Source organism: Salmo salar, chromosome 11, assembly GCF_965601325.2.
Source record: "Salmo salar chromosome 11, fSalSal1, whole genome shotgun sequence".
Taxonomy (NCBI): domain Eukaryota; kingdom Metazoa; phylum Chordata; class Actinopteri; order Salmoniformes; family Salmonidae; genus Salmo; species Salmo salar.
Window position 1 is genome coordinate 101,971,065 of NC_138301.1, and position 10,905 is coordinate 101,981,969.

Genomic DNA, 10,905 nt, shown 5'->3' on the forward strand with positions numbered 1-10,905 from the left:
AGGAGCAGAGGGACTTCGAGTTGGACTGGCGGGAGAAGTGGACCTGGGAGGAAGTTCTGGACGGGGCCGGACCTTGGCACCAGGCTGAGGATTATCGCCGCCCGCAGTGGGAAATTGAGGCAGCCAAGGCAGAGAGGCGGAGGTACGAGGCCAAGTACGCGCTGAGGGAGAAGCACGAGAGGCACCCCCAATAATTTTTTTGGGTGGGGGGCACACGGGTAGTTTGGCTAGGCGTAAGAAGAGCCGGAAGCCAGCTACCCGTGGTTATATGGAGGAGCGTATGGGGTGGAGAGCGCTATGTTGCGCTGAGGAGCGCACTATCTCACCCATACGCACGCACAGTCCGGTGCGCGTTATTCCAGCCCCTCGCAGGTGCCGTGCTAGAGCGGGCATCCAGCCTGGTAGGAGGATGCCTGCGCATCTGGTCGCCGGTACGCCTCCGAGGACCAGGCTACCCAACTCCCGCTCTACGCACGGCTACCATCAGGCCCCTGCACAGCCAAGTCTGCCCTGTACGAGCACCCCGCTCGTACAGGGCTACTAGTTCCATCCAGCCAAGGCGGGTTGTGCAGGAGGTAAGCTCTAGACCGACTGTGCGCCTCCATAGCCCTGGGTTTCCAGCTCCTGTCTCTCGTGCGGACCCGGAAGTGCGTCAACCCAGTCCGACTCGTCCTGTTCCCGCTCCCCGCACTAGCCTGGAGGTGCGTGTTCATAATCTGGTAAGTCCAGTACCAGCACCACGCACCAGGCTACAAGTGCGTCAACCCAGCCACGCCAGTCAACAGTCATCAGAGCTGCCCGCCAGTCAACAGTCGTCATCAGAGCTGCCCGCCAGTCAACAGTCGTCATCAGAGCTGCCCGCCAGTCAACAGTCGTCATCAGAGCTGCCCGCCAGTCAACAGTCGTCATCAGAGCTGCCCGCCAGTCAACAGTCGTCATCAGAGCTGCCCGCCAGTCAACAGTCGTCATCAGAGCTGCCCGCCAGTCAACAGTCGTCATCAGAGCTGCCCGCCAGTCAACAGTCGTCATCAGAGCTGCCCGCCAGTCAACAGTCGTCATCAGAGCTGCCCGCCAGTCAACAGTCGTCATCAGAGCTGCCCGCCAGTCAACAGTCGTCATCAGAGCTGCCCGCCAGTCAACAGTCGTCATCAGAGCTGCCCGCCAGTCAACAGTCGTCATCAGAGCTGCCCGCCAGTCAACAGTCGTCATCAGAGCTGCCCGCCAGTCAACAGTCGTCAGAGCTGCCAGACTGCGCTGAACTGCCGGAGTGGCCAGACTGCGCTGAACTGCCGCGAGTGGCCAGACTGCGCTGAACTGCCGCGAGTGGCCAGACTGCGCTGAACTGCCGCGAGTGGCCAGACTGCCCTGAACTGCCGCGAGTGGCCAGACTGCCCTGAACTGCCGCGAGTGGCCAGACTGCCCAGAACTGCCGCGAGTGGCCAGACTGCCCAGAACTGCCGCGAGTGGCCAGACTGCCCAGAACTGCCGCGAGTGGCCAGACTGCCCAGAACTGCCGCGAGTGGCCAGACTGCCCAGAACTGCCGCGAGTGGCCAGACTGCCCAGAACTGCCGCGAGTGGCCAGACTGCCCAGAACTGCCGCGAGTGGCCAGACTGCCCAGAACTGCCGCGAGTGGCCAGACTGCCCAGAACTGCCGCGAGTGGCCAGACTGCCCTGAACTGCCGCGAGTGGCCAGACTGCCCTGAACTGCCGCGAGTGGCCAGACTGCCCAGAACTGCCGCGAGTGGCCAGACTGCCCAGAACTGCCGCGAGTGGCCAGACTGCCCAGAACTGCCGCGAGTGGCCAGACTGCCCAGAACTGCCGCGAGTGGCCAGACTGCCCAGAACTGCCGCGAGTGGCCAGACTGCCCAGAACTGCCGCGAGTGGCCAGACTGCCCAGAACTGCTGCGAGTGGCCAGACTGCCCAGAACTGCCGCGAGTGGCCAGACTGCCCAGAACTGTCCCGAGTGGCCAGACTGGCCAGACTGTCCCGAGTGGCCAGACTGGCCAGACTGTCCCGAGTGGCCAGACTGTCCCGAGTGGCCAGACTGCCCCGAGTGGCCAGACTGTCCCGACAGCCTGGAACGGCCTGAGCCGGAGCCACCTCCAGAAATAGGTGGGTTGGGGAGGGGGGGTGTAGCACAGTGCCGTCGTTGACGGCAGCCACCCTCCCTTCCCTCCCTTTAGAAAAGGGGAATTTTTTTGGGTGTTGCTTGGGGTTATTTTTTGTTAAGGTGCTTCTGGGGTAGCACCTTTAAGGGGGGGGTTGGTACTGTCACGTCCTGGCCAGTATAAGGTTAATTGTTTTTGTAGTTTGGTCAGGACGTGGCAGAGGGTATTTGTTTTATGTGGTTCGGGGTGGTGTGTTTGTGTAAAGGGTGTTTGATTTAGTATTTCCGGGTTTTTGGTTGATGGTCTATGTGTTTGTATTCTATGGTTAGTCTGGTGTGTGTGTTTCTATGTTTGGTTAATTGGGGCTGGGACTCTCAGTTGAAGGCAGGTGTTGTCTATCTGCCTTTGATTGAGAGTCCCATATATTAGGGTGTGTTTGTGTGTGTGATTTGTTGGTGATTGTTCTGTGTTGAGCTTGGCCTTGCCAGACTGTTTGTTAGTTGTTCGTTTTTCGGTTTTGTTATTTTGTATGTTCATTTTTTGAAGATAATTAAAAATCAAGATGAGCATTCACGTACCTGCTGCGTTTTGGTCCTCATTCACCGACGACAACCGTGACAGAATCACCCACCAACTATGGACCAAGCAGCAGAAGAAGGAGCAGAGGGACTTCGAGTTGGACTGGCGGGAGAAGTGGACCTGGGAGGAAGTTCTGGACGGGGCCGGACCTTGGCACCAGGCTGAGGATTATCGCCGCCCGCAGTGGGAAATTGAGGCAGCCAAGGCAGAGAGGCGGAGGTACGAGGCCAAGTACGCGCTGAGGGAGAAGCACGAGAGGCACCCCCAATAATTTTTTTGGGTGGGGGGCACACGGGTAGTTTGGCTAGGCGTAAGAAGAGCCGGAAGCCAGCTACCCGTGGTTATATGGAGGAGCGTATGGGGTGGAGAGCGCTATGTTGCGCTGAGGAGCGCACTATCTCACCCATACGCACGCACAGTCCGGTGCGCGTTATTCCAGCCCCTCGCAGGTGCCGTGCTAGAGCGGGCATCCAGCCTGGTAGGAGGATGCCTGCGCATCTGGTCGCCGGTACGCCTCCGAGGACTAGTAGCCCTGTACGAGCACCCCGCTCGTACAGGGCTACTAGTTCCATCCAGCCAAGGCGGGTTGTGCAGGAGGTAAGCTCTAGACCGACTGTGCGCCTCCATAGCCCTGGGTTTCCAGCTCCTGTCTCTCGTGCGGACCCGGAAGTGCGTCAACCCAGTCCGACTCGTCCTGTTCCCGCTCCCCGCACTAGCCTGGAGGTGCGTGTTCATAATCTGGTAAGTCCAGTACCAGCACCACGCACCAGGCTACAAGTGCGTCAACCCAGCCACGCCAGTCAACAGTCATCAGAGCTGCCCGCCAGTCAACAGTCGTCATCAGAGCTGCCCGCCAGTCAACAGTCGTCATCAGAGCTGCCCGCCAGTCAACAGTCGTCATCAGAGCTGCCCGCCAGTCAACAGTCGTCATCAGAGCTGCCCGCCAGTCAACAGTCGTCATCAGAGCTGCCCGCCAGTCAACAGTCGTCATCAGAGCTGCCCGCCAGTCAACAGTCGTCATCAGAGCTGCCCGCCAGTCAACAGTCGTCATCAGAGCTGCCCGCCAGTCAACAGTCGTCATCAGAGCTGCCCGCCAGTCAACAGTCGTCATCAGAGCTGCCCGCCAGTCAACAGTCGTCAGAGCTGCCAGACTGCGCTGAACTGCCGGAGTGGCCAGACTGCGCTGAACTGCCGCGAGTGGCCAGACTGCGCTGAACTGCCGCGAGTGGCCAGACTGCGCTGAACTGCCGCGAGTGGCCAGACTGCCCTGAACTGCCACGAGTGGCCAGACTGCCCTGAACTGCCGCGAGTGGCCAGACTGCCCTGAACTGCCGCGAGTGGCCAGACTGCCCTGAACTGCCGCGAGTGGCCAGACTGCCCTGAACTGCCGCGAGTGGCCAGACTGCCCTGAACTGCCGCGAGTGGCCAGACTGCCCAGAACTGCCGCGAGTGGCCAGACTGCCCAGAACTGCCGCGAGTGGCCAGACTGCCCAGAACTGCCGCGAGTGGCCAGACTGCCCAGAACTGCCGCGAGTGGCCAGACTGCCCAGAACTGCCGCGAGTGGCCAGACTGCCCAGAACTGCCGCGAGTGGCCAGACTGCCCAGAACTGCCGCGAGTGGCCAGACTGCCCAGAACTGCCGCGAGTGGCCAGACTGCCCAGAACTGCCGCGAGTGGCCAGACTGCCCAGAACTGCCGCGAGTGGCCAGACTGCCCTGAACTGCCGCGAGTGGCCAGACTGCCCTGAACTGCCGCGAGTGGCCAGACTGCCCAGAACTGCCGCGAGTGGCCAGACTGCCCAGAACTGCCGCGAGTGGCCAGACTGCCCAGAACTGCCGCGAGTGGCCAGACTGCCCAGAACTGCCGCGAGTGGCCAGACTGCCCAGAACTGCCGCGAGTGGCCAGACTGCCCAGAACTGCCGCGAGTGGCCAGACTGCCCAGAACTGCCGCGAGTGGCCAGACTGCCCAGAACTGCCGCGAGTGGCCAGACTGCCCAGAACTGTCCCGAGTGGCCAGACTGGCCAGACTGTCCCGAGTGGCCAGACTGGCCAGACTGTCCCGAGTGGCCAGACTGTCCCGAGTGGCCAGACTGTCCCGAGTGGCCAGACTGCCCCGAGTGGCCAGACTGTCCCGACAGCCTGGAACGGCCTGAGCCGGAGCCACCTCCAGAAATAGGTGGGTTGGGGAGGGGGGGTGTAGCACAGTGCCGTCGTTGACGGCAGCCACCCTCCCTTCCCTCCCTTTAGAAAAGGGGAATTTTTTTGGGTGTTGCTTGGGGTTATTTTTTGTTAAGGTGCTTCTGGGGTAGCACCTTTAAGGGGGGGGGTGGTACTGTCACGTCCTGGCCAGTATAAGGTTAATTGTTTTTGTAGTTTGGTCAGGACGTGGCAGAGGGTATTTGTTTTATGTGGTTCGGGGTGGTGTGTTTGTGTAAAGGGTGTTTGATTTAGTATTTCCGGGTTTTTGGTTGATGGTCTATGTGTTTGTATTCTATGGTTAGTCTGGTGTGTGTGTTTCTATGTTTGGTTAATTGGGGCTGGGACTCTCAGTTGAAGGCAGGTGTTGTCTATCTGCCTTTGATTGAGAGTCCCATATATTAGGGTGTGTTTGTGTGTGTGATTTGTGGGTGATTGTTCTGTGTTGAGCTTTGCTTTGCCAGACTGTTTGTTAGTTGTTCGTTTTTCGGTTTTGTTATTTTGTATGTTAATTTTTTGAAGATAATTAAAAATCAAGATGAGCATTCACGTACCTGCTGCGTTTTGGTCCTCATTCACCGACGACAACCGTGACAAAAACCAAATACTTTTAGACTTTTACTCAAGTAGTATATTTAAAAGGTATATTTAAGGTATATTTACTTTTACTCAAGTATGACAATTTAGCACTTTTTCCACCACTTTATTTTTTTTTTGGGGGGGGGATCTAGAATGATCCATTATCAAATGGGCAAGTAAAGGGGCAAGACAAAAAATACATGTCATCCGTATGCACTGGAATAGCAAATGGAGGTCACTTTCCCGCCACTATACGTTGTTCACTCATGTTGTGTAAGGGTACTCAACGACAGGTGATATTCTGCCTAAACTCTGTATGCCATGGGCTCTCCAACACTGTTCCTGCAACTACCCAGTGCTTAATTTGGGAAGCGAAGTGAAATCTGTTCAAGAACATCGATAGTAATATGTTTTCACAAAGAAACATATTTAATTAAACTGCTGACAGACCCTTTCTCTGCACAGTGGAAAAAGGAATGAAGGTGATGGAAACTCACAGTGGGAGATATTCTGTAGCTAAAGGTAATGTGTGAGCCTATCATTTAAAATTCCCTATTACTCGACTGTTCAAAATCAATTACTAATGCACTATAAATGTAGGCTAAATTTGAATGTGTTAAATTCAGGTATTTTTTTATTTAGGGCTTGGGCTTATAAACTCAGCAAAAAAAGAAACGTCCTCTCACTGTCAACTGCGTTTATTTTCAGCAAAATTAACATGTGTAAATATTTGTATGAACAAAGCAAGATTCAACAACTGAGACATAAACTGAACAAGTTCCACAGACATGTGATTAACAGAAATGGAATAATGTGTCCCTGAACAAAGGGAGGTCAAAATCAAAAGTAACAGTCAGTATCTGGTGTGGCCACCAGCTGCATTAAGTACTGCAGTGCATCTCCTCCTCATGGACTGCATCAGATTTGCCAGTTCTTGCTGTGATATGTTACCCCACTCTTCCACCAAGGGACCTGCAAGTTCCCGGTTGTGACACCACCCCAGACCATGACGGACCCTCCACCTCTAAACCGATCCCACTCCATAGTACAGGCTCAGTGTAACACTCATTCCTTCGATGATAAACACGAATCCGACCATCACCCCTGGTGAGAAAACCGCTACTCGTCAGTGAAGAGCACTTTTTGCCAGTCCTGCCTGGTCCAGCGACGATGGGTTTGTGCCCATAGGCGACGTTGTTGCCGGTGATGTCTGGTGAGGACCTGCCTTACATCAGGCCTACAAGCCCTCAGTCCAGCCTCTCTCAGCCTATTGCGGACAGTCTGAGCACTGATGGAGGGATTGTGCGTTCCTGGTGTAACTCGGGCAGTTGTTGTTGCCATCCTGTACCTGTTCCGCAGGTGTGATGTTTGGATGTACCGATCCTGTGCAGGTGTTGTTACACGTGGTCTGTCACTGCGAGGACAATCAGCTGTCCATCCTGTCTCCCTGTAGCGCTGTCTTAGGCGTCTCACAGTACGGACATTGCAATTTATTGCCCTGGTCACATCTGCAGTCCTCATGCCTCCTTGTAGCATGCCTAAGGCACGTTCATGCAGATGAGCAGGGACCCGGAGCATCTATCTTTAGGTGTTTTTCAGAGTCAGTAGAAAGGCCTCTTTAGTGTCCTAAGTTTTCATAACTGTGACCTTAATTGCCTACCGTCTGTAAGCTGTTAAGTGTCTAAACGACCGTTCCACAGGTGCATGTTCATTAATTGTTTATGGTTCATTGAACAAGAATGGGAAACAGTGTTTAAACCCTTTACAATGAAGATCTGTGAAGTTATTTGGATTTTTAAAAATGATCATTGAAAGACAGGGTCCTGAAAAAGGGACGTTTCTTTTTTTGGTGAGTTTTATATTAGGCCTATGCATAAGCGCTAAACAAATCTAAATCAAATCAAATTTTATTTGTCACATACACATGGTTAGCAGATGTTAATGCATGTGTAGCGAAATGCTTGTGCTTCTAGTTCCGACAATGCAGTAATATCCAATGAGTAATCTAACCTAACAATTTCACAACAACTACCTTATACACACACAAGTGTAAAGGAATGAATAAGAATATGTACATAAAAATATATGAATGAGTGATGGTATAGAACGGCATAGGCAAGATGCAGTGGATGGTATAGAGTACAGTATATACATATGAGATGAGTAATGTAGGATATGTAAACATATAAAAGTGGCATTGTTTAAAGTGGCTAGTGATACATTACATCAAGATGGCAAGATGCAGTAGATGGTGTAGAGTACAGTATATACATGAGATGAGTAATGTAGGGTATGTAAACATTATATGGAGTGGCATTGTTTAAAGTGGCTAGTAACATTTATTACATCCAATTTGTCCATTATTAAAGTGGCTGGAGTTGAGTCAGTATGTTGGCAGCAGCCACTCAATGTTAGTGATGGCTGTTTAACAGTCTGATGGCCTTGAGATTGAAAAACAGCTTCTGTCTCTCGGTCCCTGCTTTGATGCACCTGTACTGACCTCGCCTTCTGGATGATAGCGGGGTGAACAGGCAGTGGCTCGGGTGGTTGTTGTCCTTGATGATCTTTTTGGCCTTCCTGTGACATTGGGTGCTGTAGATGTCCTGGAGGGCAGGTAGTTTGCCCCCGGTGATGCGTTGTGCAGACCTCACTACCCTCTGGATAGCCTTACGGTTATGGGCGGAGGAGTTGCCATACCAGGCGGTGATACAGCCCGACAGGATGTTCTCGATTGTGCATCTGTAAAAGTTTGTGAGTGTTGTTGGTGACAGGCCGAATTTCTTCAGCCTCCTGAGGTTGAAGAGGCGCTGCTGCGCCTTCTTCACCACGCTGTCTGTGTGGTTGGACCATTTCAGTTTGTCCGTGATGTGTACGCCGAAGAACTTACAACTTTCTACCCTCTCCACTACTGTCCCGTCGATGTGGATGGGGGGGTGCTCCCTCTGCTGTTTCCTGAAGTCCACGATCATCTCCTTTGTTTTGTTGACGTTGAGTGTGAGGTTATTTTCCTGACACCACACTCCGAGGGCCCTCACCTCCTCCCTGTAGGCCGTCTCGTCGTTGTTGTTGAAATGAAATGTATTCACTACTGTAATTCGCTCTGGATAAGAGCGTCTGCTAAATGACTAAAATGTAAAATGTAAATGTTTGATGTGATTTCCATTGCATTTGCATTGATGCCAGAGTGGTTCGAGGGACAATAGAGCCCTGAGTACCAGGCCATTAGGACCTGATGGTCATTAGCGGGTTGAGTACTACCAATGCATGTCCAGGGTGCATCAGATCTATCTAATTTTGTTTGTTACATGTGCCTAATACAACAGGTGTAGACCTTACTGTGAAATGCTTACTTATAAGCCCTTAACCAACAATGCAGTTCAAGAAATATAGTTGAGAAAATATTTACTAAATAAACTAAAGTAAAAAATGAAATAAAAATGAAACAAAATAACGAGGCTATATATAACGAGTCAATGTGCGGGGCTACAGGTTAGTCAAGGTAATTGTACATGTAGGTAGGGGTAAAGTGACAATGTATAGATAATAAACTGCGAGTAGCAGCAGCGTTCAAAATGAAGGGGGGGGGGTGTCAATGTAAATAGTCCGGGTGGCCATTTGACTAATTGTTCAGCAGTCTTATGGCCTGGGGGGGTAGCTGTTAAGGAGCCTCTTGGACCTAGACTTGGCACTTCGGTACCGCTTGCCGTCCGGTAGCTGAGAGAACAGTCTATGACTTGGGTGACTGTGGTCTTTGACAATTTTTTGAGCCTTCCACTGACACCGCCTAGTATATAGGTCCTGGATGGCAGGAAGCTTGGCCCCAGTGATGTATTGGGCCATACGCACTAACCTCTGTAGCACCTTACGGTCGGATGCCGAGCAGTTGCCATATCAGGCGTTGATGCAACCAGTCAGGATGCTCTCGATGTTGCAGCTGTAAAACTTTTTAAAGATCTAGGGACCCATGTTTTAACTTTAATGGGTTACAGAGTTAATGTTCATTCATTGAGCTGTATCTTTACAGATATTTAAATATGTAATTGTATTAGAATTTGTGTGATGGAGATTGAGAGAATACATACATATTTTTGTAGTATTGGCTAGTATTGGATTACACTATTGACTGCAAGTTCCAGAATGCCTTGCGACAGGTAGAAAGAGAGAACACGCCAGTTATGTACAAGTGACAAGTGATTATCATGACTTTCGCTAGCAACTTTCTTTTGTTGTTTTGTAGAATCTAAAGTTGTTAAATGTAACGTGAACAAGTGGTATTAGTAAAATAAGCTTTCATTTCAAACCCGACATCCTGAGTCATTACTTTGAAGATAGTTATTCTATAACCCATGCCAAATATTTTCAGTCTCCTGAGGGGGAAAAGGTTTTGTCATGCCCTCTTCACAACTGTCTTGGTGTGTTTGCACCATGATAGTTCATTGGTGATGTGGACACCAAGGAACTTGAAACTCTCAACCCGCTCCACTACAGCCCCATCACTGTTAATGGGCACTCTTTTTCCATATAGTCTACGATCAGGTCCTTTGTACACACTGCCAGGTCTCTGACCTCCTCCCTATAGGCTGTCTCATCGTTGTCAGTGATCAGGCTGTTGTGTCGTCAGCACACTTAATGATGGTGTTGGAGTCGTGCTTGGCCACGCAGTCGTGGGTGAACAGGGAGAACAGGAGGGGACTAAACACACACCCCTGAGGGGCCCCAGTGTTGAGGATCGACGTGGCAGATGTGTTGTTGCCTACCTTTACCCCCTGGAGGCAGTCCGTCAGAAAGTCCAGGATCCAGTAGCAGAGGGAGGTGTTTAGTCCCAGGGTCCTTAGCTTAGTGAAGAGCTTTATGGGCACTATGGTGTTGAACACTGAACTGTAGTCAATGACCAGCATTCTCACATAGGTGTTCCTTTTTCCCCCCTTTGTTTTTACACTGCTGCTACTCGCTGTTTATTATCTATGCATAGTCACTTTACAAACCAACTCAACTAACCTGTACCCCTGCACATTGACTCGGTACCGGTAGCCCCTGTATATAGCCTCATTATTGTTATGTAATTTTCTTGTGTTACTTTTTGATTTTATTTAAATTTACTTTTTCTCACCTTAGTTTATGTAGTAAATATTTTCTTAACTCTTTCTTGAACTTCATTGTTGGTTATTGGCTTGTAAGTAAGCATTTCACAGTAAGATTGTATTCGGCACATGTGACAAATAACATTTTTTAAATTGTATTATAATAATTTTTGTCCATCCATCACCCCCCATTCAGAAAATAGAACTTTCATAGTCATGGCACACTTTGTCTAAGAGCTATTGAAGATTGAACGATGGAAAATATATTAATTAGGGTGACCATATTTTAGTTTTCAAAAAAGAGGACATGTCCGAGAAAAAGAGGACGTATGGTCACCCTAGTATCAGCTGTCTCAGT